Source organism: Conger conger, chromosome 10, assembly GCF_963514075.1.
Source record: "Conger conger chromosome 10, fConCon1.1, whole genome shotgun sequence".
Taxonomy (NCBI): domain Eukaryota; kingdom Metazoa; phylum Chordata; class Actinopteri; order Anguilliformes; family Congridae; genus Conger; species Conger conger.
This window is the reverse complement of record NC_083769.1, coordinates 23,634,009-23,661,390: the sequence shown is the minus strand read 5'-3', so window position 1 is coordinate 23,661,390 and position 27,382 is coordinate 23,634,009. Positions and strand designations below refer to the sequence as shown.

The following is a 27,382-nucleotide window of genomic DNA, read 5'->3' as shown; positions in this document are numbered from 1 at the left end:
CAGGAAGGTCCCCCCGCGCCACTCTGGTGTGGCGTTACTGAGATTTGATTGCACTGGTGCAGGCATGTGGCAGGGGGGAGGGGTCCATGGAAAGAGAAAATGCACCCAAGAGACATTGAGAGAGCGTTAAAATCAGCACAGGAGGGGCGGCTACAGAGGTGTGGCATAAAGGGGGCCAGGACAGACAGTCACTCAGCACTCCCCCCATCCCCTGGCCCCTACCTCATGACTCACCTCACCACAGCCTCCCCTGAACACGGGTGACAGCTGTGTCACTGATCCGCTCCTCGTCTTAATGAGACATCAGGTCTCACAATCACTTCATTACCTCTCCACCCCTTCACACGTTCCAATTCTCTCCTCTCCCCCACCCCCAACTGCCCCACTATCACCTCGCAGTCCCTTCGGTGTCCCTCTGGATACCGGTCAGTAGCGTGGAGAGACAGTGGGTTTCCCACAGACAGGGTTTCAGTGGCTGACTGCACATTCAGTCAGTGACTGTTTCACAGTGAGTGACTGCGTGTAAGAGGGTTACCCAGTGGGGCACTGTCATTGTACCCATAAACACGCTGATCCACGGTCTAAACGGAGATACACAAGTCACCCGGGAGGATAAAGTAATGACATAATAAAGTCATTATGTAATTACTGAGGTGGAAAACCTGCGGGACCCACAGGACCCAGTGAATCACACAGCCTCTCTCTACGGATACGTTCAGGATAAACTCTACAGGTACTGAGAGCGCTCAGATCCAATCTCTACAGGTGCTAAGCATACTCATTACAAGCCCAACTCTACAGATACTGGGCATGCTCAGTACAAGGTAAACTCTACAGGTACTGGGCATGCTCAGTACAAGGTAAACTCTACAGGTACTGGGCATGCTCAGTACAAGGTAAACTCTACAGGTACTGGGCACGCTCAGAACAAGGGAAACTCTACAGGTACTACTGGGCACGCTCAGAACAAGATAAACTCTACAGGTACTACTGGGCACGCTCAGAACAAGGGAAACTCTACAGGTACTACTGGGCACGCTCAGAACAAGATAAACTCTACAGGTACTACTGGGCACGCTCAGAACAAGGCAAACTCTACAGGTACAGAGCATGCTCACTGCATAATTTTTTCATTCATAATCATTTTTTTAAACAAACACCTCTTACATTCTGAGCACACAGTCATACCACTTAAACCTGCACATACACACAGTTGGAATATGGATGTGGGTGCCCTCTCTTTAGGCAAACTGTATGTTAATGTGGATGTGGGAGAAATTGAGAAGAACAAAAGGAATAGCAGACCTCTGGTGAGTGTGTGTGTGTGTGTGTGTGTGTGTGTGTGTGTGTGTGTGTGTGTGTCTACTGGCGTGTCATCCCTGCTCTTTAAATATTGAATACCCCCCACCGTGAAGATGTGTAGAAGAGGGGGATGGAGAGAAGGGGGGCAGGAAATAAAGGAGAACATGCCCTTCTATCCCTCTCCACTTCTCCCGGAGGGTCAGTCTGAGATGAGAGAACTGGACAGAGCAGAGAGGAGGGGTGCAGCCCTCTGTCACAGACCCCCTAAAGGGTTAATTATTCATCTTTCTGCTCTTCTCTCCCCCCATCAGTGAAATTTGCCCTAAATTCTCCTAAATGCATAATTCACTGTTGGGCTGCTGTGTTGTATTGGGGAAAAACAAGTCCTTTATGTATGTGTGTGTGTGTGTGTGTGTGTGTGTGTGTGTGTGTGTGTTTAAATGGTACTGTGAGTACGCATGTCTATGTCTGTGTAGGTGTGTGTGTTTGTGTGTAAGTGTATGTGCACGTGTGTGCGTGTTTGTGCATGTGTGTGTGTATGTGTGTGTCTGTGCATATGTGTGTGTATGTGTGTGTCTGTGCATGCTTCTGTGTTGGTTTGCATATTTATGGGTGGCTGTGGGTGTGAGTGCGCATAAGTAGCCGGTTTGGTAAATAGTCTGATTCAAATGGACGCCAAACGCATAACCTTCCAGAGCCTATGTGACTATAACCACAGGAAGACTCACATATGATCCTGCACTCCTTTCTTTATAGGGTAATTGGTTGCATTCCCTATCATCTGTTTCTAATGGCTCAGAGTGCTTCCAACTGTTGCCTCAGTATGTCCTGAAAGGAGAGGGCAGTGGTCTGCTGTGGCAGTGCCTGATTGGCTCCTGACACCAGTCCATCACCCTGACCTCTCTGTATTGACATAGAGCAAGTGCTCCGTGCTGTGTAAGTGCAGGGATGCTCTGTGCGGGTATTGACATGCACCGCTACGAGCACTGACAGTGACAGCGCTCAGGTTGAGTAGAGGAGTATGACAGGACGTCCATTTCCTCTGCCTCTTCCCCCTCTCACTCGGTAAAAGCCTCTCTCATACACCCCCCCCCCCCCCTCCCTCCATCACAGTGTCAGGGGTTAATATTCCTGGCAACAAGCTGAGAAAAAAAAAACGATTGTCACGGGGGGGGGCGAATGGGGGAAACAATCCACTCCCCTCTCTCAATCTGTTTCCATGACAACAAGGTCTTTTCAGCATCCCCCACAGACACACGCAAACACGCGTGTGCACGCTCATATATGCGCACGCATGCCCGCCGCGCACGCACGGAGAGTCAAGAGGCCTTTTTGCAGCCAACACTTTCGCCACACTTACGCCTCTCCGCTCCACCTCCCTCAAAACTCTTTCACTCGCTCCCTGGCTCGTTCTCTCTCTCCCAGTCAGCGTTATTTATTTATTGATGCGTGTTTCCCCTCCGGACACAATAATAACAGATGAATAAAAGAAGAGGTGAATAATTGAAGCTGAGGATGGGCTCGTTAAGAGCGGAGGGATTTGGAGGGAGGGAGGAGAAAGGGAGGGATGGCAGGGACGAGAGAGAAAGGGACAGAGGGAGATCAAAGGCGATTCTCTGTAATAACAGTTAATGAGAGCGACGCAGAGGGATGGGGAGGCAGGCAGACTGAGTGTGATACAGCTATAATGCAGCGGCTCAGATGGGATATCATATGCTAGTTACACGTCTGTGCGGTGGTGAATCTGCCTGGACGTCGGGAAGACAGAGACCCACACAGGCGGGCAGCGAGGGAGGAAGACCTCTCCATCTCCCTGTCTCTTCCACAGACAGGTGGGGGTATTGATCCGCCCAGCTGTCTGAATTGTCAATCAAGCGATCAATAAATCAATAAATCAGATGGTGGCCTCACTCCTCGCTCGCCACCGAGCTTCTTAACATTTTGTCCACTAGATGTTTGCCACAACGGAAAAATGCAGAAAGAATGAACTCACCTAAGAAGAGGGGAGTGTGTTACTCTTTCTCCCTTATTCTCTAACAGGCTCCCAGCAACAGATGGACAGAGTGACTGCAGTCGATTAATCTGTGGAGACAAATAAAGGACTTTAGGCCAGTGTGATTTATATATATTCAGAGTCCCAATGATAAAGAAGCACAAAGCCAAGACATATGGTCAACAGTCATCAAAACGATACTTGCAAAAACAACCAATGCAAAAGAACACATGCATGCACACACACACACACACACCCCCGCACACGCACACGCACACGCACACACACGCACACACACACGCACACGCACACGCCCAGCTCAGCACTGAATCCAAACATGACAAACGTAATACCACTCCAGACGCCTACCAATCAGCTTTATCATGATTTTTCAGAAGAAGTACCAGTAAAACTGGGTCATTGAAACCTTGTTAGTGTCATTAGCGATCACAGAATTTTCCAGCGGACTAGAGGATTTAATTAGAGGAACTGATAAATCCCTGAGGAGAGAGGAACTGGCCAGGGCCCGAGTGCAACAGTAAACATTCCAAAAGGAATGTACCGGCTCTTTCTGACCGAGCTGATTACAAGCAGCTGTCAGTGCTCAAATGGGGTTCAGTGGCTCAGGGGTCTCAGGGTTTAAAACCCTGTTAGTATTCTTGCTTTTCATCATGTGACAGACTAAATTACAAGCACTTTTTTTAAAGATACGCCGGCACAAACATCTCCTCTTTGTACTTATGTGAGAGAGAGAGTGGGAGAGAGTGAGAGAGAGAGAGAGAGAGAGAGAGAGAGAGCGAGAGAGAGAGAGAGAGAGAGAGAGAGAGCAAGAGAGCGAGAGATGTTGTCATCAAACAAAGCAAAGCAGTTTGAGTAAATAAGGGCAATCATAACATCATGAAATTAAGTGTAAAAAACATTATGATGTGACCTTTCACTTTCCCTCCCTTGGTCTCTCTCTCCTTCCCTCTCTTTTGTTCTGCTCTGCCTTATTCCAGCGGAATGTTTGACCTTCACCCTCTCTCTTTCTCTCAGCTCCCCACCATCTCCCCTCTTTCCATCTCTGTCTCTCTCAATAATCTAAAATGCAAATTCAAATGGGGCTGTATTGATTTGGCAATAACCACATGTTGCCACCGCAATTAGTTCACAAAGCTTGGCATATATCTGTGTCTGTTTGTGTGTATGTATGTGTGCAAGAACATTTTTTGCACCGCGCTGAAAATTCAGTGTGAAAGGAATTATTTTTTTATGCACCATTCTGGATTTAATTTAGTGTTTTATATTCATTTTTATGTCCATTGCACAAGAGAATTATCTTCAGAAGATATAGGTCTACAGCTCGCAAAGATGAAACGAAACATTGCAGAAAAAAAGAATGAAAGACACAAGGGACTTCATTGGACCATAATAATATTTCCCAAAAAATGTCAGTGATCACAGATAAATGACCAAAAAGAACATGGTGACATCACGGGGTGAACTAGCAAGTGAGGGTACTTGAGCTGATATTTCCCTGGTGAAAGTGAAATTAGATTTAATTTGCCACAAGGCAGTAAAATCACTCTAAAGCCTAGACAAACAGGAACACCTTAAAACATCACACAATTCTAGCGTAACCTGGACACAAAGGAGAATACATGTAGTTCTGTGTTCACCGGCTGGAAGACCTGCTTCAACCTGTTGTCATGTGTCGCACGTTCAGGCGTTTGCGGCACACATCACACGCATGAAGTGCAGGCGTGCACTGACCCAGCCTGTCTGCATTATTCACAGCCCGCTTCACTCTCAAGGGAGGTGAGGACAGCTGCGATGCATCCATTATCAGCTCTGGCCAGCCTCTGCGGCGGGGCATGGGGCAATTTAACTGCAGTTGTGCAGGCTGCTAAGCTGAAGGCCTGCAGGAGGGTCGTGCGGACTAGTTTTGCCGCTGCCAGTGGTGAGCAGTGAAGGCAGCGTGGTTTTAAGATGGACCCAAACTGTCCATTCGAGTCATTAGAATTGAGACTTAACTCAACTGCTGTGACTCTACAGTCAGGGAAGCGTCTGACAGGAGACGCTGCAGAAGCTGGTTGCATTGAGCTCTATTCCATATTAATTACATTGAATGTCCTGTCTTCAATTCTAATACATATTATAATTATCCATTAAGGAGTGGGGCCATGGACAACATAAGTGGCTGTGGACATATGTTTGATTGGCCACACCTGCTCATGAATATTCAGAAAACTTGTTATAGTGCCAGAGATAGTAAATTAACCCACCTCTAATAATGCTGTAGAGAGGACGTAAGAAACACAGGAGCATATTTCTGGTCACTAAATCTGTGGCATAGGATCTAGTTTGAAAAAGTCTCAGCCACATCCAATACAGCAAAATTCAATTCATTTCAGAAATACATATAAAAATACAGATCTTGCTCAGATTGACACAGATGAGAGTTGCAGCAGTCCAGACCTTAAATGACCAGCACTTGAACTAAGACCTAGGTTGAGTAGGAGGTAAATAAGGGGTGGGTTCTCCAGATGTTCTACTGGAAGAATGTGCATGTCCAACATACCGTTATCATGTTCTTGCAGTAGGACAGATTTCTGTCCAGTACCACGGCAACAGTCCTAGCATATGAATACAGTGACAATGTAGTATTAACCATGTTGAATAAAAGGTGAAGCGCATGACTGGGAGGTACAACTGAGTATTAGGTGTATTTTATTGTCAGATGTCATGTAGATCAGCTGAAATGCAAACCAAGACTAGTTAGAAGGGAGGGAGGAGAGAATGTTGTGAATCATCAATGTAGCAATGATACACATATACCATGGGAAGAGCCTTTCTATACAGAGAGAAGAGGAGAGGACCAAGGACCAAACCTTGAGGGACACCAGGGAGGCGATGAATGGGAGGATGAGGGTTGTGGGGATAGGATTCAGAGATCCCGCTTGCATTCACTATAATGTGTGTGGAGTAAGGACAGAAACCTACAGCAGGTTCATAAAATGTCCTCTCTCCCCAGCAAACGCAACAATGACCTCAGCGCAGCATAGGAACTCTGATCAACTGTGAACCACTCACAAAACGTATTAACACCCGTAACTCTACACCCTAATTCAATATATACCTCTAACTCAATACCCTAACCCACTTTACACCCACTTTAACTGAACCTAATCTACAGCCATTACTCTATATCCTACCCACATTTACACCCATAATTACACCCAGGGCCAATCTACACCTATAACCTCACAGCCGAACCTAATCTATGCACATAACTTCACATCCAGACCCAATCTACACCTATAACTCCACACCCTAGCCCCCAGCTAAACCTAGAGCACCAGTTCAGTACTTGGCTCGAATCCTGGACCATCGGAGGAGGGATTAGCTGAAGAAAGCCTCATGCTGTGTAGAATAATTCATGTGGGAATGAGACATTAAAACTGGGAAGTTACTGTATGAATACATATTTTAATAGTGACGGGGATCTTGATGACAATCTGTTTAATGAGGGACAGATGGATGGGCTCCTGATCGTGCCCATGGCCCGCTCTCCGGATGTGAGTATCTGCAGCCCCAGCAGTAAAGCCCTCAGAGGCCCTCTGATTTATGGGCTCTTACTCCGTATAATCATCCCAGGCACTGGGCTGTCGACGAACAGAGTCCCCTTAGACACTTAATCCTGGGTGCAAAAGGGCAGAGCGAATGTCTGACAAAGAAATAAAATAATCAGACTAATTTTACTCCCACAAAGATGCTTTACAGAGAAACAGACGGAAAATCGGCAAAACCAGTTCTGAACCCCTAAAAAGCAAGCAAGGTAAAAAAAATAATAATAATTTTAATCCCTAGTGAAAAAACTCCCAGATGGGAAAAGATGACAGGCTACAGAGGGGAGCCAATCCTCCACTGGCCAGCCCGAAGAATTCACGTTTGCATAAAAGGTTCTCATTTACATTTGCTATTATGGTCCACCTGGATTTGGTTATTGATCTAGACTTGGAGTGCGTATTGGCATCCACAGTAGCCTTGTAGCATTCAATATGCTTTCAATAATAAATTAAAGAGAATTTACGTGCTTAGAATACTCATCCAACAACTGCCTGAAAAGCAGCAGCTCAGCTAAATGGGTTCCCCATGACAAAAGACCTCACCCAGCGACCGCTGAGTCCGGTGAGCTGAAGCGCAGGTGATGCTCAAACGCACAGACACATTCTTTTACACCACAGCATCACTAACACATCGCACCGCATTACTCACACGACGCTCTGAGGCAAAATAATGCATTTGGCATAGGCTCACTGTACTCCCAGCGAGTCCATCACTACAGAAAAATACCCTCAACCTTAAGTCTCTCTATAACCAAAAGGATTATATTCCCCCAAGGGGCGACTGTATTGACAGAACGGTTTTGTCTATTTCAATGTGGATTAAAAGAGGTGTTCCTCTTTTAGCGAATGTCAGAACAACAGCATTTTATTTGAGTGCCATCCACAAATAAGGAGACCTCTCTTTCACATAAAAGATTTGTTACTAAATAATTGTGTACGAGTTTTTAGGAACACTGCCATTTATTGGAATCGGTTGGAGGAATCCGTATATTGTGCGCCTATAGCTTCAAGGTGTTTTTCTGGGAAAGCCCAGCGGGCCACACTGTAGTTAAATGCTGCGGTCTGGGTAAATGTCTGACAAGTAAAGTCAGTTTGGAGGAATTTGAATGCCATTCAAATTGTCTTTAGTGGGAGAGAACAGGAATTGAGAGGGTAATATTCTGCACAGCATATGTGAGGTCTAATACACTAAAAATGTGTATGTGTGTGTGTGTGTGTAGTATAAGCCTCCTCTTTGTGTGTCAGTAGATGTGCATGTTGGTGTGCAGATGTGTCGCTGTGTGTTTGGTCCTGTGTGTTACAGTGTGTACTTATGTAAGATATCAATATCCCCCCTCCCCCTTCTTCCCCCCTAATCACCATGGCAACCCCTTGACTCCAGAAGCACACGGCAATATTTCTCCCATCCCCCATTCCCCTCTTTCTGCATCTCTCCTTCTCTCTCTCTCTTCATCTGTCGCTCCTACCCTCAGTGTGATTTTACAAATCCTTCATCTTTCAAAAATTGCAGTGCCGATTCATCTTTCACCTCTTGATTTGACTTCAGCCTACAGAACCCCTTTCCCAATTCTATTTTCACCTTTCATCCCCCTCTCCGTCTGTACCTACAACCCTCCTCCCTCCCTCCCACCCTGCCGCCTGCTCTTCACTTGTCATCCCCCTCTTTCTCTCCCTGCCAAGTAGCTCTCTCTCTACCAATCATCCCCCTCTCCTCTGCCCATGCTGTGAGCTCATCAAAATCTAGCCATCTATTTCTTCCCCGCTCCCTTTTCTCCCTCTCGCTCTCTTTCCCTTTTCTTTCTATCTCCTCAACCCAGAGAAACGGTACTTATCTGAGCTATGAACACAGCTAAACTGGACTTGTGGCATGGAGATAGAATTTGTATTGTGAAATTTTGAACAAAACAGTTTTTGGATCGAAGTGCAATATGGTAAAAACAAGTCCGCACAGAGACATGCACAGATGAACTTATGATAACTTATTTAAAATGAAGACGACAGTGCAGTCAGTTTGGGTTGGGAAGCTACAGCATTAGCATGCATTAATTTTCATATCGTAGGTGTTGATGGACGGTCGGGGGATTGAAGGTTCTCACAAATTCCAGTATTTAGCCGTGAGCGTGGGATTCTTGTGGAGGCGAAGAGCTTACATTTTCAACCCTGGCCTCCTACACTGCACTTCAGTGACACCAGCACATCGCTAAAAGCTTGATCCGCTAATTGGGGAAAAATGTTGGCGGGAAGCGCTTTCATGCAACAATGGTACAATATCGCGGTCAACACAGCTGTCACCTTTATTAGCCTCAGGAAAGTATAAAAAGAGAGTGCTTGGCAACCTCAACTGACCTGACTGCTGATGCAGATGTGCCTGTAATAAAGGCGTTTAGACTCAGACCAGCTCCAGCCTGCCTCATATTAATCCCATTAGCTTCTGTTTCACACAAGCAGCTTTGACACGGCTCGCCTCAGTCACAGCCAGACAAATTCCCAGGGCCTGACCCCGGACCTGGAGCCTTTAGCGTAGCGCGTAGCCTGGCTGTGCAATTCGGAGGGAACCCTGAGTAAAATGTGTAAAGATGAATCATTGTAAATTGTAATGATAAACATACAGCTCAGCCTGGTTCACTCAGGAACTGCCTGCTGAATGTTAATGAACCGATCGCAGATTGGCTGCCTGTCTAAAGAGGGTTTGGCTTCTGCAAAACTCAAACCTCCCCTCAGGGTTCCTTCAGGCATGTTTTAAATGGGTGGACTCATAACTTCACGTTGATATGACAGCATATCAATTTACATTTTTCTTTTCTCACAAATTTGATTTCTTAAAAAAAAAAAAAAAAAAACTAAGAATAGACATGAAAAACACACCATTCTATTAATCTGTACGCCTGCATCCTAAATGAGCTTTGAAAGTGATAAGTGGTATTTTTAACTTATCGCTGTGTTGTAACATATCTGTCTGTGCAGAGGAGTTCCTGGCGTTCTGTCTGACTCTATCTGAGGCTGCCAGGCAAAGCTACACATGATGACATCATCATGCACATTACACAGCGCTGCTAGCGCTGAGCGGAGGCACAGCCGAAGATGCAGCATTAACACAGAACTGTGCTGCTCTCCCTATCACGGTGAGAACATGCAGTGCCTGCCTGTATGTCATATGTTTGTCTATTTGTGCATCAAAATAGCTTTCTGCTCATCTTTGTCAACCCTCAATTAATTTTTTGTTCTTGTCAGCAGTTTTCCAATCTCTCAGTGTGTGTGTGTGTGTGTGTGTCTCTCTCACCCTCTCTCCCTCTCTCCCTCTCTCTCCTCCCTCTCCCTTTTCCCTCTCCTCTTTCTGTCTAGGTCCAGCCGTGTCTCATTCTGTTCTGTCTCCCGTTGGTCATAGGAGATGACAGCCAGACTTGGAGCAGGGACAACATGGCAGCAATGACCTTTCCCTCTAATGCACAAGCACACATGCACACACAAATACACACACACACACATACACAGGAAGAGAGTAAACACACACGAGGGCCAGGCAGCTCGTAAATTCAATTATTGGATCCTAATTAGTTGAGCAGGGCCGCGCCCACGTGTGTTCGACAGGCATCGCGCGCAGATGGAGGACACGCACAGGACGAGAGACGGCCACTCCCTGAGGAGCCGTCATGTAACAGCCTCTCATTTCCTCTGCAGGCCACTGGCACACTTTCCACAAAGTGTAACAGAAGTGAGGCCAGGGGAGGAGGAAGTGCGCAGACAAAGAGAATAATCTCCCCTCTCCTCTCCCCTCTTCTCTCCTCTCTCCCATCCTGAAGCAAAGCACCTGCATGCAGCTACGTCTCCTGGCACAGTACTGTCAGAAACCCACCCCACACACAGCACATACACACACACACACACACACACACACACACACACACACACTCACACAATCACACAAATACACACTCTCACATACACACACACACACACACACGCAGAACACACACACAAATACACACATACACACTCACACAATCACACAAATACACACTCTCACATACACACACACACACGCAGAACACACACACAAATACACACATACACACTCACACAATCACACAAATACACACTCTCACATACACACACACACAAATACAAACACACAAACACACACGCGCACACACACACGCATACACAAACACACACTCTCACATATACACACAGCACATACACACGCACACACACACACACGCATACACAAACACAAACACACAAACACAAACACACACTCTCACATATACACACACACTCTACAGAGGAGAGGCGTCACTGACACGCAGAGCTGGAGCTCACAGATAGGGAGAGGAGAGATGCAGAGACAGATGTAGTAGGACAGATATCCAGGCAGGACGTAGTCTGAGGGATTTTCATCTGTTTGTAGTTGGGGTTTTCCACAACAAAAATGCATATTCTTGACAATAAGATTAAACCTCTGCTTAGCCTACAGAGGAAGAGCAAATTAAAGTGTGGGACTGGGGTACGGTGGAAGGGGGGGTATGGCCTTGCAGGAGGGGATGAAAGCAATAGAAAGATGGAGAGCAGAAAGGGGGGTGGCTGAAGATCACATTTGTAACTCGCAAAAAATATTATATTTACATGAATAAGCAATGACAGAATGCACCAAGTCTGTGTCTTGCATTTCTACTTCATGAAGTCATACTACTTGTTCAGTGTGGGTGTGCATATGTGTGTATATATCTATAAACTGTTCTGTCACCCCCAGACCTCCACTATCGCTCGCTCACTCTCAACGTCTGTCTCCCCTCACCGTCTCTGCCTCATTCCTTCTAAGTGGCTCACTCCCACTATTGTCAAAATATTCATGTCTACAGTTACAGTCAATAACCACACTGCCAAACCCCCGGGCAACTGCTTCCCCCAGCTCGGCACTGCGTTTACTCAATTATTTAAGTGGAAATTTACCTCGTTATGCTCGTTAAGTGCCGTCCAAGTTTTCTCTGATGGTTCCGCTTCTGTCTCTGTCTCTCTGCCTCAGGACTGAGTCTGAACCCCGCCCCCCCCCTTTCTCTCTTTCTCTCTTTCTCTCTTTCTCTCTCTCTCTTTCACACCGCTATCTTCCCCGCTCCTAGCCATGCTCCGAACACAGACACTCACCCCCCGTTTCCCAGCCTCTCTCTGTGTTTACTTCAATCTCCCCGCATCTAATTTGGTGCCCCCGCCATCGTCTGTCTGTCTGCGTCTGTGTGTCCCTGCCCCAGGTGTGACTGGAGCAGACGGCGCGTCCCTCGCCGAAGCACAGCTGTGCTGCTGCAGCAGAGTGCGTCGCGCCTCCGCTTTACAGCCAATTTCTCCTCTGCACGCACAATTACACCCCTAAATGCAACACGCAATAAAACAGCACTTCAGCTGGAAGGGAGAAGGAGAGAGGATGGGGGCAAACAGGCAGGGGACTGCACACTTAAGAAAAACATCCAGTAACAGACGGTGGAGGGCTTGGGTCACACCGTTCGGTTTCTTAAGTATTTCAAAATACTTGGTATGCAAAGCATGCATGTGGAAAATTTTATGAGGAAAGAAAGTGTTAAGTACATCTAAAATGGCATTTCAAATACTCATATAGAGTGTTTGACCCAGACCTGAGAAATATACAGGTCTGCAGGACACCTATCACCCGTCAGCTGTTAGCCTGTTCAGATAACCATGGCACACTCATGCTGACAACCACACGCACACACAAACCTATCCATCTCAATCTGGTCAAATACCCATAATGTGCCCACACACAGACATACTGTACACACAGACATGCATGCACGCACACACACACACAAACCTATCCATCTCAATCTGGTCAAATACCCATAATGCACCCACACATACATACCATACACACAAATACACACACACTCACAAATCATATCAAGCTATTTAGATAACAATAATGCACACACACACACACACACACACACACACACAAATCACAATCTGTTCAAATAACCACAGTGCACCCACCCACACACCCACCCACCCACAAAAACACACTCATATTTACAAACCTACCCATACGAAGCTATTCAAATTATCATAATGTTCACACACAGACACACAGACACGCACACACATACACACACACACACACACACAGACACGCAGAAACACACACATGCACACACACACGCACACACAAAGACACAGACACGCAAACACGCACGCACAGCACTCCTGTGGAGATTCAGAGTGGATGAATAATTGGGGTAAATGGAAAAGGTCCTGATATAATCTGTGAAATTGTACAAACAGAAACACAATAAATGTGTATTACTCAGGCTTCTCTGAAAACAATGATGAAACCTTTTATCAGGGAGAGGCGAGTACATCTGGGAGAGGCGTGGGGTGGGGTGCACGGGTGAGTGAGGGGGCGGACATTGGGGGATGGGGAGCCAGCCTGACACTTGTAAGGCACTGAAGTAATTGTACCATGAATGGAGTCGCTGTGCGATTAATTCAAATGCATTCGGCTGTCTGGGGCGATGACAGCTGCAGCAGATGACGGACATGCCTTCCTCCTGCCTGCAAATCTCTAAGTGGGCATCAATTCAGGAGCGCAATTAGAGCAGCCCCACACCCTGTACTCTCAAAGTGAGTGTCAGCGGGGAGTGGGTACAGGACCAGTACGGACCTGTCAGAGGAACATGTCAGGGTGTAAAACAAGGGGAGCGGGGCCAGACCAGACCCGGTATGGACCTGTCACAGGAACATATCAGGGTGTAATATAGGGGGAGAGGGTCCAGACCAGATCCGGTAGGGACCTGTCACAGGAACAAGTCAGGGTGCCACAATGCGAGTATCCAGCTGTGGCAGGGAGGGTTATTTCCCTGCAGGGGGTCTGCTGAGAAACCAAAACAAATTTGAGCAGGAGATCCCAAACTGGGCAGCACAAAGGAGCCCCGCAGGGTCTACATGAAAATGGGAAACAAACTTTTCCTTTTAAGAATTTTTTCCAATAGTGATGGAGGTGAACAAAGTTACTTTCATTCCCCATTATACCAATATACAGCATGTCTGTCTTGGTTACTTTGGTCATTTTGAATTCCTTTAGATCACATGGTGTGTTCAGAGACACTCTTCTGCATACTATTGTTGTAACACGTGGTTATTTCAGTCACTGTCAGTTACTGGCCATTTACCTTTCATTGACAATACCTTTTTGCACACAGAACTGCTACTCACTAGATGTTTTTTGCACCATTCTCTGTAAACTAGAGACTGCTGTAGATATGAGCAGTTTCTGAAATAAACCAACAATCGTTCCACAGTCACTTCCAAAGTCACTTCAGTCATGTCTTCCCCGTTCTGATGTTTGGTCTGAACAACAACTGAACCTCTTGACAATGTCTGCATGCTTTTATGCCTTGAGCTGCTGCCACATTTGGCTGATATTTGGCCTATCTAATAAAACGGTCAAATGGTCAAAAGCTTAGGAACACATCATGATAAATTTGCTCTGAAACTTCCCCAGGGCTCCAGCAATGCATAGCTTTATGTATATCGTAACCATATTCTCTAATCCACCGTGAATGGATATATCAGAGCTGCATCATAAACACTACACACACACACACACACACACACACAACACATGCAAATGTTAAAACACACACAGATACATGCACGAGCACACACACGTGCACACACACACACACACGTGAGCACACACATGCACGCACGTACACACGCACATTTAGCAGCAAATATTTAAAGCCTGATGACAGACTCCATTCAGGCCTAGAAAAGAACACTGCAGTGTTTTCCCTTAGCTGCGCACGGTGACACAGTGGTGTTTCTGTTTTTGTCTTGATATTTTCCACTGATTTTGTCTGACTAAGCAGTCAGTTTAGTCAGTGAGCTTGGCAAATCTACATATTTCACGGGAAGAGAGGAAGAGCCAAATACAAGGCCATAAATTGTCTTTGGCACACTTTAAAATCACTGTTCTAAACAACACTGTGGGGCCAAAGCATTTCACAAAACAAAATGACTAATCTTCTCAAAGCAAATATTGTATATATACAATATTTATAAACATTCTGTCCATTAATCAAAATGTGAACAAATACTAAAATACTTTTGCTAAATTAGCCACAGGTTAAACTCGACTAGGTTAAAGTATTAACTTTAATATGTTTATCATATTAACCATCAATCTTACATCATATGGTTGTGCAAAATGTGGCAACATTTTAAGGTTTTATAGCCAACATAGATGTGTGATTCAGCGTGATGCTCACTCAGAGTGAAGTTCTATAATCTCTTGCTTTACCTTTAATGGAACTAAAATGAGGCTGGATGAGGCTTCACCCTTTTCCCCCCATTTTGAATGACCAGTTGCAACAGTAAATCCATTCTCGTTGTGGAGGTCCCACACAAGCACATGTACCCAGTGAAATGCAAGCAAATCAGTCACTACTTATCCTCACTCATTTCAGAGGACATTTCATTCAACTGTAGGCCCCTGAATGAGCAGACCTCAGAGGAGTGTGAGTCCCTAAATGAGCAGAGTAGGGGAGCCACTATTGTACAATGAGTGAAAGGTAAAATTTAGCAGGGCCTCATGTGACACCTGGTCAGATTCTAGCTGGGCCAATATCACATGCCCCTGTGCTTTACCCATCAGCCTCAGTGAGGTACCCCACCCGGGAGCCCCAAAAACTTTCTGATTACAGCATATCCCACTGTACTGGGGTTATTACTGTCTATTAAAGTAAGTAGCAAGTAAGTAAATTTTATTTATATCAGCACTTTTCAAGCATAAGAGCACAAGGTGCTTCACAAACAGCACACAAAAAGAAAACAAGAATTAGACAACACAGCAACAATAAAATATAAAAGAGATAAAAATACACAAAACATCAAACATTAAATATTAAAAGCCATTTTATAAAAGTGAGTCTTGAGCTGGGACTTAAAAGTGGACACGGAGGAAGCTGTTCTGATATCCAAAGGAAGGCTGTTCCAAAGTCTGGGCGCTACGACCGAAAAAGCACGATCACCCTTCGTTTTCAGCCTGGACTTTGGAACAGCCAATACTGCCAAGGAAGATGATCTGAGTGTGCGAGAAGTTTAATATGATGTTAAAAGATCAATGATATATTCTGGAGCAATGCCAGCCAGTGCTTTAAAAGTAATAAGTAAAAAATTTTAATTGACTCTAAATTCAATAGGAAGCCAGTGTAACGTCGCTAGAACTAGGGTAATATGGGCCCTTCTATTTGTCCTAGTCAAAAGTCTGGCTGCTGCATTCTGCACCTCCTGGAGACGGGACATGGATTTATGACTTAGACATGTATATATGGAGTTACAATAGTCCAAACGTGAAGAAACAAAAGCATGAATTATTTTTTCTGTATCCTGCAATGATAACATGCATCTGATTTTTGAGATATTTCTTAAATGGTAAAAACAAGTCTGGATTACTTTTGTAATGTGGAGATTGTTGAGCAATCTCTGGTTTTCCAAAAATTAAAACTTCAGTCTTATTGGGATTAAGTTGTAGGAAGTTTTGGGCCATCCAGCATTGAACATCAGTTAGGCAGTCTAGTAAGGTTGACAGTGTGTTCACCTCATTGCGTTTAACTGAAAGATATAATTGTGTATCGTCTGCATAACAATGAAATGATATGTGGTGATCTTGAATAACTCTGCCCAGAGGTAACATATAAATAGAAAATAAAATGGGTCCGAGGATAGATCCTTGAGGAACACCGCAAGTTAAAATAGCAGACGAGGAAACTGAATTACCTATGGAGACAGAAAAGGTTCTATTCGACAGATAAGAGGAGACCATTCCAATGCAATCCCAGAAATGCCAACCCAGTTTTTAAGTCTATCGATGAGGATTGAGTGGTCAACCGTATCGAACACTGCACTAAGATCAAGAAGAACTAAGATCAAGAAGAACCAGAGTCTGCATTCAGCAGTAGATCATTAACTACCTTTAAAAGGGCAGTCTCTGCGCTGTGACATGCCTGAAAACCTGACTGGAATTTTTTGAACAGGCTATTTTTGTTCATAAATGCTATCAATTGTTTAGAGACCACCTTTTCTAGAATTTATGAAATAAAAGGAAGCTTAGAAATAGGCCTAAAATTATTTAAAAGTGAAGCATCTAAATTTGTTTTTTTTAAGAAGAGACTGGATTGAAGCACATTTAAAATGAGAGGGTACACACCCTGAGGCCAATGAGCTATTTATAATCAAAACAATGTCTGGACCTATAGTTCCTAGAACATCCTTCAGGAGTTTAGCCGGGATGACATCCATAGGACTGGAGGAAGGCTTCATATCAGAAATAATATCATTAAGGTCTACCATTGCAATGGATTCAAATGAACTAAATGTCGCAGAAGTATGGCAAGAAACATTCATAATGTGAGCAGAGGGAGTGATTCTAATTCTGATATTATCGATCTTTTCAATAAAAAATGTTAAAAACCTCTGGCAGAGCTCAGATGAGGATTCAGAAAAAACATTCGGAGAGGGATTTAAAATGTAGTCGACAGTTTGAAACAAACATCTTGGCTTACGGCTATTGACAGATATCAAGTTCGAAAAATACTTCTCCCTTGCATTTTTAACTGCCTGGTTGAATTTTGTAAACAAATCTTTCATATGAATATAGTCAGCATGTAAATTAGATGTCTTCCATTTTCGTTCTGCTTGCCTTCGTTCTTTCTTTAAATTTTGTAAATCATTATCGTAAAGCCAAGGGAGTCTCTTTACGGTTGACTTTGACCTAATTTTAAAAGGAGAGATATCATCTAGTATGCCCAAGCATACACTATTAAAACGATTTACTAATTCCTCTGTGTCTAATTCCGAGGTACAATTAACTATACGGTTTTCAAATGCTGAAGAAAACATTTCAGCTGTTTGTATGTTGATGAATCGAGAACGAAAAACACATTTATCATTTGTACATATAACTGGAAGTTGGACATCAAATAAAATACTGAGATGATCCGAGACACAAATGTCTTTCTTCTCAAGGCTATTTAGTTCCAGACCAAGCGTAAACACTAAATCTAGCGTGTGCCCTTTATTGTGCGTTGCACCTGACACGTGTTGCACTAGGTTAAAAGAATCTGTTAGTTCCAAGAATTCGGTGGAAGCCGAATCTGATATGTCATCCACGTGAAGATTGGAATCTCCAGCAATAATACATCTGTCATATTTTAACACCAAAAAAGATAAAAGATCTGAGAATTCTAAAATAAAATCCTTGTTTGGTTTGGTTTGGTTTGGTTTGGTTTGGTTTGGGGGGGGGGGGGGGGGGGGGCGATAAACCACCACACACGGAACAGGAGCATTGCAATACAGAGTAAACATGAGCACTTCAAAAGAAGATAAATCATTCACCCATACAGTGTTACATTTGAACTGACTTTTGTATAACACAGCTATGCCTCCGCCCCGGCCATTGGATCTGGGCTTATTAAAAAAATTATATTCGGGCGGGCATGCCTCAATAAATTTACACTGATCATTAGAATTCACCCATGTTTCAGTAAGCAATAGGAAGTCACAGTTAAACGATGTAATATAATCATTAATTATAAAAGTTTTGTTAGATAGTGATCTGATATTCAGTAGACTGCAGGTAATATGATCACTAGAAGCGACATCAGTCTTTTCCAGCGGAGACGCGCGATTCACTGGACGAAGATTTCGATAGTCAATTTGAGGGAAATGGCACAGTCTAGGACGGCAGCTGGACCAAAATGAACATATATTAGTGTCCGCATGTTTGTGCACATTTTTATGCCGCCTTGATCCTCTGTGAGTATATCGACGACGTCGCAGGATGCCCACAGCGCAGTCAGTGCTGTAAACAACAGGGGACAGGCGAAAATGTTTATTCAACCTGCAAAGTTCTGTGCGAGAGTATTTAAACGCCTGGGGAAAGTACGGAGCTGTTGAATTGGCCTTTAAAAACAGAAATCCAGAATAAAATATAATAAGCAAAAGCAAAAACAATCCATCTGGAGAATGCATGGTAAATAATCCAAAAACTTAGTTTCGCAAACGTGAAGTAGAGAGATCCCCCGGTAACCAGGAAGCCGCAGTAGCCTACCACCCTGACCCAACCTTCAGAGCAAGGACGCCAGATTATTAAAACCACGTTAGCCACCAAAATTGCAACTACCGATTTACCAGCGCCTTTGAGAGGGTCGAGCGGCAACAAGCAACTCAATCCACCCAAAAAGCCAGCGGACTTGCAGGCAAGGGGAGATTTACCGACAAAGGCGAGCGGAGAGCAACTGAGGGAAAGCATAAAGCTATAAAGGTATCCAGTGGGCCAAGGCCAAGGTCAGTAGCCCTTGGTTTTAATTGTTTTCGGAAAAAACGCCAGAATCCACTAGATAGATGGTGTCGGTGTTGTTTTAGACAGAAACGGCTAAACATAAAACACGAAAAACAAACAGACAGTCCTCCAGAGCAGCGGCAGCCAAAATGCACCAGCGTTCGTTCTGGGGATCAAAGCTCAAAGCTCAAAGTCCTGACCTGACTTTGATATTAAACTAGTGCTGCCATGGTTACATCCATCCATCCATCCATCCATCCATTATCTGAACCCGCTTATCCTGATCAGGGTCGCTGGAGCCTATCCCAGCATACATTGGGCGAAAGGCAGGAATACACCCTGGACAGGTCGCCAGTCTATCGCAGGGCACACACACCATTCACTCACACACTCATACCTACGGGCAATTTAGACTCTCCAATCAGCCTAACGTGCATGTCTTTGGACTGTGGGAGGAAACCGGAGTACCTGGAGGAAACCCACGCAGACACGGGGAGAACATGCAAACTCCGCACAGTAACTGAAATCTTTGGGCTTTATCTTGCTGCATGAGATGTCAAATGACCAGGGTCTCTGTTTATAAAGGGCTTCAGCATGCTCCCTGCAGCAGGGCTTTGACGGGAATTCCCCTGACTCTGGCCAAACACTCCAAAGGCTGAACCACTGCAGCCATTGTGATGTAGCAGTTTAAAAAATCTGCCAATCAGCCCATCTTTACTTTGTCTACAGTAGGACCAAGGAACATTTTCACTCAGGTTGTTACACGATGCTTCACAGAGAATGAACAAATCTTCATTAATTGACAAATTTACAAATTATTCATTAAGTTAACATTAAGAAAATACCAAAATAATCCCATTTCCCTAAAATGCTATTGGCTATTGTTGTTTTTTATGGAATATGTGTTTGATATGGACCAAATCCAAAAACCATTTACAGAAAATAAAGAGAGAGGGAAACATATTTTCCCCAAGCAGCAAATTTCTGTCTTGCGGCACAAATGTAGACTTTCTGGTTACTGGTGTTTTGACTTTGTCTGCTGCCTTCTATTACTGTGTTGGGTGTCACGCCATTGTTTGGGTAGTTTTCACTGCTGAGAGGCCCGCCTTGATGGCTGCATTACTGAGGTCTTAATTAATGTGATTATCTCCCAGATTCACGCTGAGCATGGGTGCTAATTGACGGTGTTAATGAGGTTATCTGTTCCATTCTAATTAATCGAATTACTACATTTTGTCAGAGCTGTTTAGAGCCCATCTGCATGTGCCTATGTGTGTACCTATATTTGTGTGTGTGTGTGACAGTGAAGAGAATATTGTGGGGGTGGGGGTGCATAAATGTCACAATCAACTATATTTGACCCTAGAGTGGAGCAGCAGGCAAGCCCCTGTGATTATCACAGACTCACAGCCCAGCAGCACAATCAGGCCTGCCAGGCTGAGCCCTTGTGTGGAGTCACAGGTGTGGGCTACCGGAGAGCCAGCCCAAACACAGCCAAGACCGGAAATCTCGAACACCCCCTCCCCTCCGCTCCCCGTAAACTGTAGACACTTTTTCACACTCCTTTACCGATCAGCCCTCTCCCTCGCCCACATCCTGTTTCAGAAGTTCATTACATTTTCACTCTCCATTATGAACTGTAATGTGCTGCATCTCTCCTCCTCACCATCGCTGCTCTCCAACTCCAATTCAATTCTTCCAATTCAAATGCGAACCGGATTTACCGGCATCCCGCATTTGCATCGCCGCAGTTCTCCAAGGCAACACGTGCAATATGCACTAATGATCTACACACAACAACAGGGCTGCTCCCCTTCTTGTTTCATGGCCTTGTCTAGGGGGGGCAAGTGATCGGGAGGGGGGGGGGGGGGGTTGCCTTTGTTATGTTACAGCGTGTCCCAGGAGGAGGGAGACTTTCATTAAATTAGCGAGGCTTGGAAATGTTTGACAATGTGCCAGTTAACAACATTTGCTTTCCGTTCCTGTGAACTGTGAAATGTTCCCAACAAGCACATCTTATTTTCATCAGGAACTATTTCTTCTGACACCTGCAACTTGAGACCACGGTGAACAAGGAAAGAAGCACCAGCACAATATGAAACCTGATGTTTAATTTTATAATTGTGAATTAATGCTGCAAAATGAACCTGCCTATGTTGTATGTACAAATCCTATAAACATAATATTGTTGTACAAGCTGCTTGAGTTACTTGAAGTGTATTTTCCTGCAATAGACCACAAACACCTGACTACCATATATCTAACAATAACACCCTAACACTAACGCTGTAACTAGCACTGTAACCCTGAACTAAACCTGTAATTAACAATGTAACACTATCCGTGTACCTAACAGTGTAATGCAAACCATAACTCCATACCCAACAATGTAATCCTAACCCTAACTGTATACCTAACAATGTAACACTAACATTATAACTAAAAATGTAACACTAACCATATATCTAACAATGTATCCATTTCATCAGAAACTCCTGCAAGGATCAAAAATATTCTTCACTGCATTTTAATGAATCTAGCTTTTAAAAACATAAAATCTGAGCATACTTAAAATGTGTTTGACATATACCCTCCGTGATTTTGTGACAAAATGACAGAATATACAGGTTCTGTCCCAAAACTGTCCACCAGTTTTCACGCTCTCAATGACAGCAGCTGTGAATTCTCCCTCATTTCATTCTCCCTCTATCATTTACCCCCCTCCCTCTCTTCTCCAAACATGTATCCATACGGACAGTGACCTTGTGTGTCTCTCATCCACCTCCCCCTCCCTCACACTCAGGGTGTCAGAGAGCCCATATATTACTGGAGCACATAAAGCCTCAGCCCTTCCCTAATGCAGCCATCCCCAAGCCCAAAGCTTCTTTCATCCCCTTCCTGCTCAATCCAAACAGCGCTTCGCCTGGAAGACTAAACTCTGCTGCTCTGTGGCCATAATCCCGTCATGTTGGATACAATTAGAGAATTCGACAGCCCTAATTACAGCTGTCAGAGAGCCAACCTCAGCAGCGCTAATTGTACTCTTCTACACTCTTCTCAAGTGGACAATCTCCCCCATCCAGGCTACTCCAAACACACCACACCTGAAGCCCATGACGGATTTGACAAAAAAAGACCAAGAGCGGTTCAATGTGTCCACTGTCTAAAATGACACGGTGTAGACATAAATAACTCAGCGTCAGACACAATTTAGCAACCGTGCAAGAGTATTATGGACACAAAGAGAGACAGAGCATGTCCTAGTCCCCAGCCAGAGCTGCAGTACTGACACTGCGCACGGCGAGATAGCGTGAGCACTGACCGGCACTGACACCCTGCAGCGGGACATAGCTTTAGGAGAGATTAGCACAGACGCACAGCAGTTGAGCACTCACACCCTGCTCTGTTCCATGATGATGAATGTCCTGACAACGCATTTTTACAGGAGAGGAGGTCTGTATCTACACACAGCAGTTTTATAAAGGGACAGATGAGCACTGACGCACAACACTTTAAAATAAGAAGTGGTTCCTGCTGACAATGTACTGGCCTCATGGAAATAGCAATGCAGGAGCTGAACCTCAGTGCCAAGCTCTGGTGATGCAGAGTGGTGAACAGAGTCAGGTAACCACGCATTACTCTCTCTGGAGGAGTGGACAGCACTCTGCCCAGATCAGCCACCAGTACAGGAGTATGGTTTAACGGAACTCAATGCTGTACTGAGATCAGCTACTTGCGCAGTGCTTTGAATCACGGCAGCCTTATTTACAACACCTAACAAAGGCAGCAACTCCAACTATACTCCTGTCAACTCACCAACCACACGGTCCACTGTGTTAACGCCCCAGCAGAATGGTCCACTGTGAGGTCTACTCTATTAAACAAACTGCAGCGTGTGCACACCTGCCTGTATGAAAACTCTTTCCTGAAGCCAGCACTCTAGCCGTTCTTCATTTTCAATTCAAATCTAAATTTCTCTACTGGCATGAACAGTATACACAGAACACATAGCATATGGGAACAAACAATAAAAGGAACAGAATAGATTCAATGGTAATCTCCTCTTTTTTCCCTTGCTTAGTCTCTCCATCCATTCCTCTCCTGCTACTTGCCCCTCTCCCCCCCCTCCACCCCGTGCAGTTATGAAGCCTTCTGCCAGAACCTCCAACTGTGGTCCAGAACAGATGACACTGCATATCTATCTCTCTCTCTCCCTCTCCCATACACGCACACGCACTCCATGATGGATCATTTCTTCAGTGAAAATGACACGGTCTAGGTGGGGTTATGGTGTAGGAAAGCAGCAGAACGGATGAGGGGATCTTCAAGCAGACAGCAGTGGGTTGAATAACCAGACACTGCAGGAGAGCACCTTAAATCAACATCAATAAACCTATCACATGCCAGCGCACACACAGTCACACACACATACACTCACACACAACCCATACTCCCACACATATACACACTTCTACACACTAATGCACTACAAAACGCACTCACACACACACACACACACACACACACACCTCGCCCTGATAGGGCCTTTGTTCATCACATTGTGAAGGTATAGAGCAGATGCTCCTGTGCATGGTTGTTCACAGAGAGCATGTACGTATTTTGCTGGATAATTGCCGACACAGACAGGTGGAGCACTTTAGCCTGAGGGTGAAAGGGTGGCCCCACCCTGGCCACGAAACTATAACCCTATTATAACACGGCGTTTTCTCAACCCTACACGCTTCCTGAACATAAAGACAGAGAGCAGTCGATAATCAAAGCTCCCTTCATGTGCATGTTCATTACAAAATATGTCAACATTAAACAAACACAAATCATGAAAAACATGAGCCACATGATATCATGGCATTTCAACAGTAATATACATTATGCATACACCACTGCACAAGTAAACTGATAAAATGGCAACACACATTTTGGCAACTCCCCATAGGAATGATCCCACGAGAATACCCCGATATAGTTGCATTCAACACACACACACACACACACACACACACACACACACACACACACACACACAATGCCCTGTTGCATGTCCAGCTCTAAAGGAGTGTCTCACCAGAGCCTGTATCCACTGGAAGATCTTAACTCATCACTAAGAGTCAGCCACAGATCCAATTAAATAGGCTATTCATCATTTCATTGACAGTTTTCTTTTCTTAAAATTTTTCATTGGCAATTTCCTCAAAAACAAATACAGTGTCAATTGTCCAACCATTGCTGTTATCACCTAACATAAAAATAATAACAGTCATCATAATTACCAATAGCCATGTTCCTAATCTTGACATCCTGCAAAAATATCCATGATATTCAGCAGTACTGGAACAGATCAATTATGCGGTGCGAACTATGCTGGCAAGTGTCCATTTCAAATATCTAAATTGATATGATGCAGTTTACGACATTATCGTAACTATCATGGAAAATGACCAATCGCTCTGTTTAGAGCAAAGATGCTTCCTCATGACATGCAGCATGGAGAGTTCCTCCACACTCAGCAAGGTAAAGGGGGGGGGGGGGGGGTGAATACAAGTTTTATAGAGTATTTCTGCATATACTATATGACAGAATCCCCCATATACCCAAGTTAATTACGTGCATCTTAGTTAATCTACAGAACAGCTTTTCTCTTCCCACTAAGCCATACAATCAGAAAAGCACAAGCTCATATTTAACTTCTGCAACAGTAGCCTTCGCCTACTGCGACACGCAGCTATTGGCAAATTAGCCCAAGGTGTGTTCCCTCAGGTACGAGCGCGCTGAAACAACAGCGACAGACGGATCTGCAGTCCTGCTTCAGCCTCACCTTTACAGGTGTGGAGACAGTCCGTCACACGTTCCTCTTCTCCCTGCGCACTCCTCCTTCCTCCCTCTTTCTCTCTTTCTCTGCACTTCTGCACGACTTGGGTTCGGCTGCGATACACAGATTTCATCCGTGGTTCTACACTGATGCTGCAGTGATACTGGAAACACACCCTCCCTCCTTCCTTACCCCCCTCCCTCCCCCCTTTCTCCGCTCTGATTCGCTGCTGGGTAGAGGTGACATCACCCCGCTTTCTCTCTCTCTCGCTCTCTCTGTCTCTCTCATACACACTGTCTTTTCTCACTCTCTCTCTCTCTCTGTCTCTCTCATACACTGTCTTTTCTCACTCTTGCTCTTTGCTGCTCCCCCCCCCCCATTTCTGTGCATGCCCACCCCCTCAGTTCAGGCTGCTTTCTGACAGCGACGGCTGACCCCTCTCTTAGCCACTTGGCTCTTCAAATACTGTTCCACAGGTCAGCGCATGTCTAACAGGTGAATTTCCACAAAGAAACATCTTTCCAGACTTTACAATCATCCACCCCAGGAGAATTTCAGCAAAACGGTCATTTTAATTCTTCTCGTCTGGCGTGACTCACGCACTGTTCAGGTAAAGCTTCCCTTTTGTTTCCGGAAAGCTCTGGAAAGAGGATGTTGCCTTCCGCAACGTTCCATCCCTGCCTGGTATACAGCATACAGTGCATAAATAATTCAGCTCACTCTCCTTAAATTGAACTCTTCAATCACATCACTAACCTCTCCCGAATGCCGCACTGCAACTGAAAGTGAGGTACCTGGCAGTCACGATGCACCACACCGCGTTGGGACAGGACAGCGCCAGACTTTCACGAGAGGAAGGCACAAACGCAGATTCTCCTGCACTCGGAGCACTCCTTCCCACCCCGTGCAAAACACTGATATGCAAACGCACTCAGGTTTGCATGGAGCTTGGCCTCTTTCTCACGCAGGCACGGAGGCACCACCACGTCACCTACCCTTTCCTGTGATTGGTGACTGTAGGAATCCACCAATACTGCAATCACAATAGCGAAGAGTGGTATATTCCAGAGTGACGGTGGACATAATGGTTAATATTGGGTCATGAGTGGACACAGAATGGTATAGTTAAGGGTGTAAGTGGACAAAGAGTGGTATATATTGGGGCATGGGTGAACACAGAGCGGTATATTAAAGGGTGTGGTGGTAAATGGGCCAAATGCAGTCTCTTGACTCAATAAAATACCCAGCTGGATAATTCAAATGCACACACCCACATGCACACAGGCAAACACACACACACCCACACATTACTCAATTAAAATGTATGTTTCCTGATGTAGACCCGGCGTGACTCTGCTGTCACCTGATGGGTGTTCTTGTTGTGTGTGTGTGTGTGTGTGTGTGTGTGTGTGCGTGTGCGTGCGTGCGTGTGTGTGTGTGTGTGTGTGTGTGTCTCAGAGTGGTCTTGGCTCAGTGCAGACAGCACTCTACTGCTCATTTTCACATCAAGTTATAACCTGTTAAACTCATCTCTAGAGACATTGAGAGAGAGAAAGGGGGAGAGATGGAGAGTCAAAGAGAGGGAAAATAAAAGAGGGAAGCAATAGGAGAGATAAAAGGGAGAGAGATGAGGGAAAGGGGAGGGGGAGTGGGAGAAAAAAAGCGAGAAAAGGAGAGAAGCAGGCAAGCAGGAGGGGGGAGAGCGGGGTATCTTATTTAAAAGGTTAAAGACAAATGTAAAACAGCAGGTTAAACAGTAGTGGGGCAGCAGAACATGTCTATTCAGAACACATCCACTTACTTTATCACTGACCCCCCACCCTGCACTGTGTGTGAGTGTGTGTGCGTCTGTGTGTGTGTGTGTGTGTGTGCGTGTGTGTGTGTGTGTGTGAGTGTGTGTGTGTGTGTGCGTCTGTGTGTGCATGCAGTCTGTGTGTTAACGTGAGACAATGGTGCAGCCTGTAGCCTAGTGGCTAATGTACATGACTAGGATGCAGTTGGTGGTTCAAGCCCCAGTGTAGCCATGATAAGACCCATGCAGCTGTCGGGCCCTTGAGCAAGGCCCTTAACCCCACATTGCTTCAGGAGGATTGGGTGTGTGTGTGTCTCAGTGTGTGTGTCAGATAGAAATCCGGTAAGTCAATATTTACGGGCTCAAAATGAATAGAGAATCCAAATGCACGCTCTTCGTTCCCTAGCTGAAACGCATTGCCGGAATAAAGTAAAGTAAATGCAATCTACAATAGGATGCTATAGGAAATGAGCCAAACAATTTAATAAGCTTGGCAGGCGGTGCTATGGCA

The 27,382-nt window shown here is 45.0% G+C and overlaps 1 protein-coding gene across 3 annotated transcripts in view; it reads right to left on the bottom strand.

Moving 5' to 3' along the window:
- Nucleotides 1-25,968, bottom strand: part of l1cama (L1 cell adhesion molecule, paralog a) — a 56,414-nt gene extending 30,446 nt beyond the window's left edge. For 2 of the 3 annotated variants that reach the window (XM_061257231.1, XM_061257234.1), the window contains exons 1-2: nucleotides 25,086-25,225; nucleotides 3,296-3,384 (exon numbers count right to left, since the gene is read on the bottom strand). The gene's annotated coding sequence lies outside the window, so the exon portion shown is untranslated. Of the gene's footprint in view, nucleotides 1-3,295; nucleotides 3,385-25,085; nucleotides 25,226-25,873 lie in introns of those variants that run through there. The other variant, XM_061257233.1, reaches the window with a different exon arrangement.
- Between the last annotated feature and the right edge of the window lie 1,414 nt (nucleotides 25,969-27,382).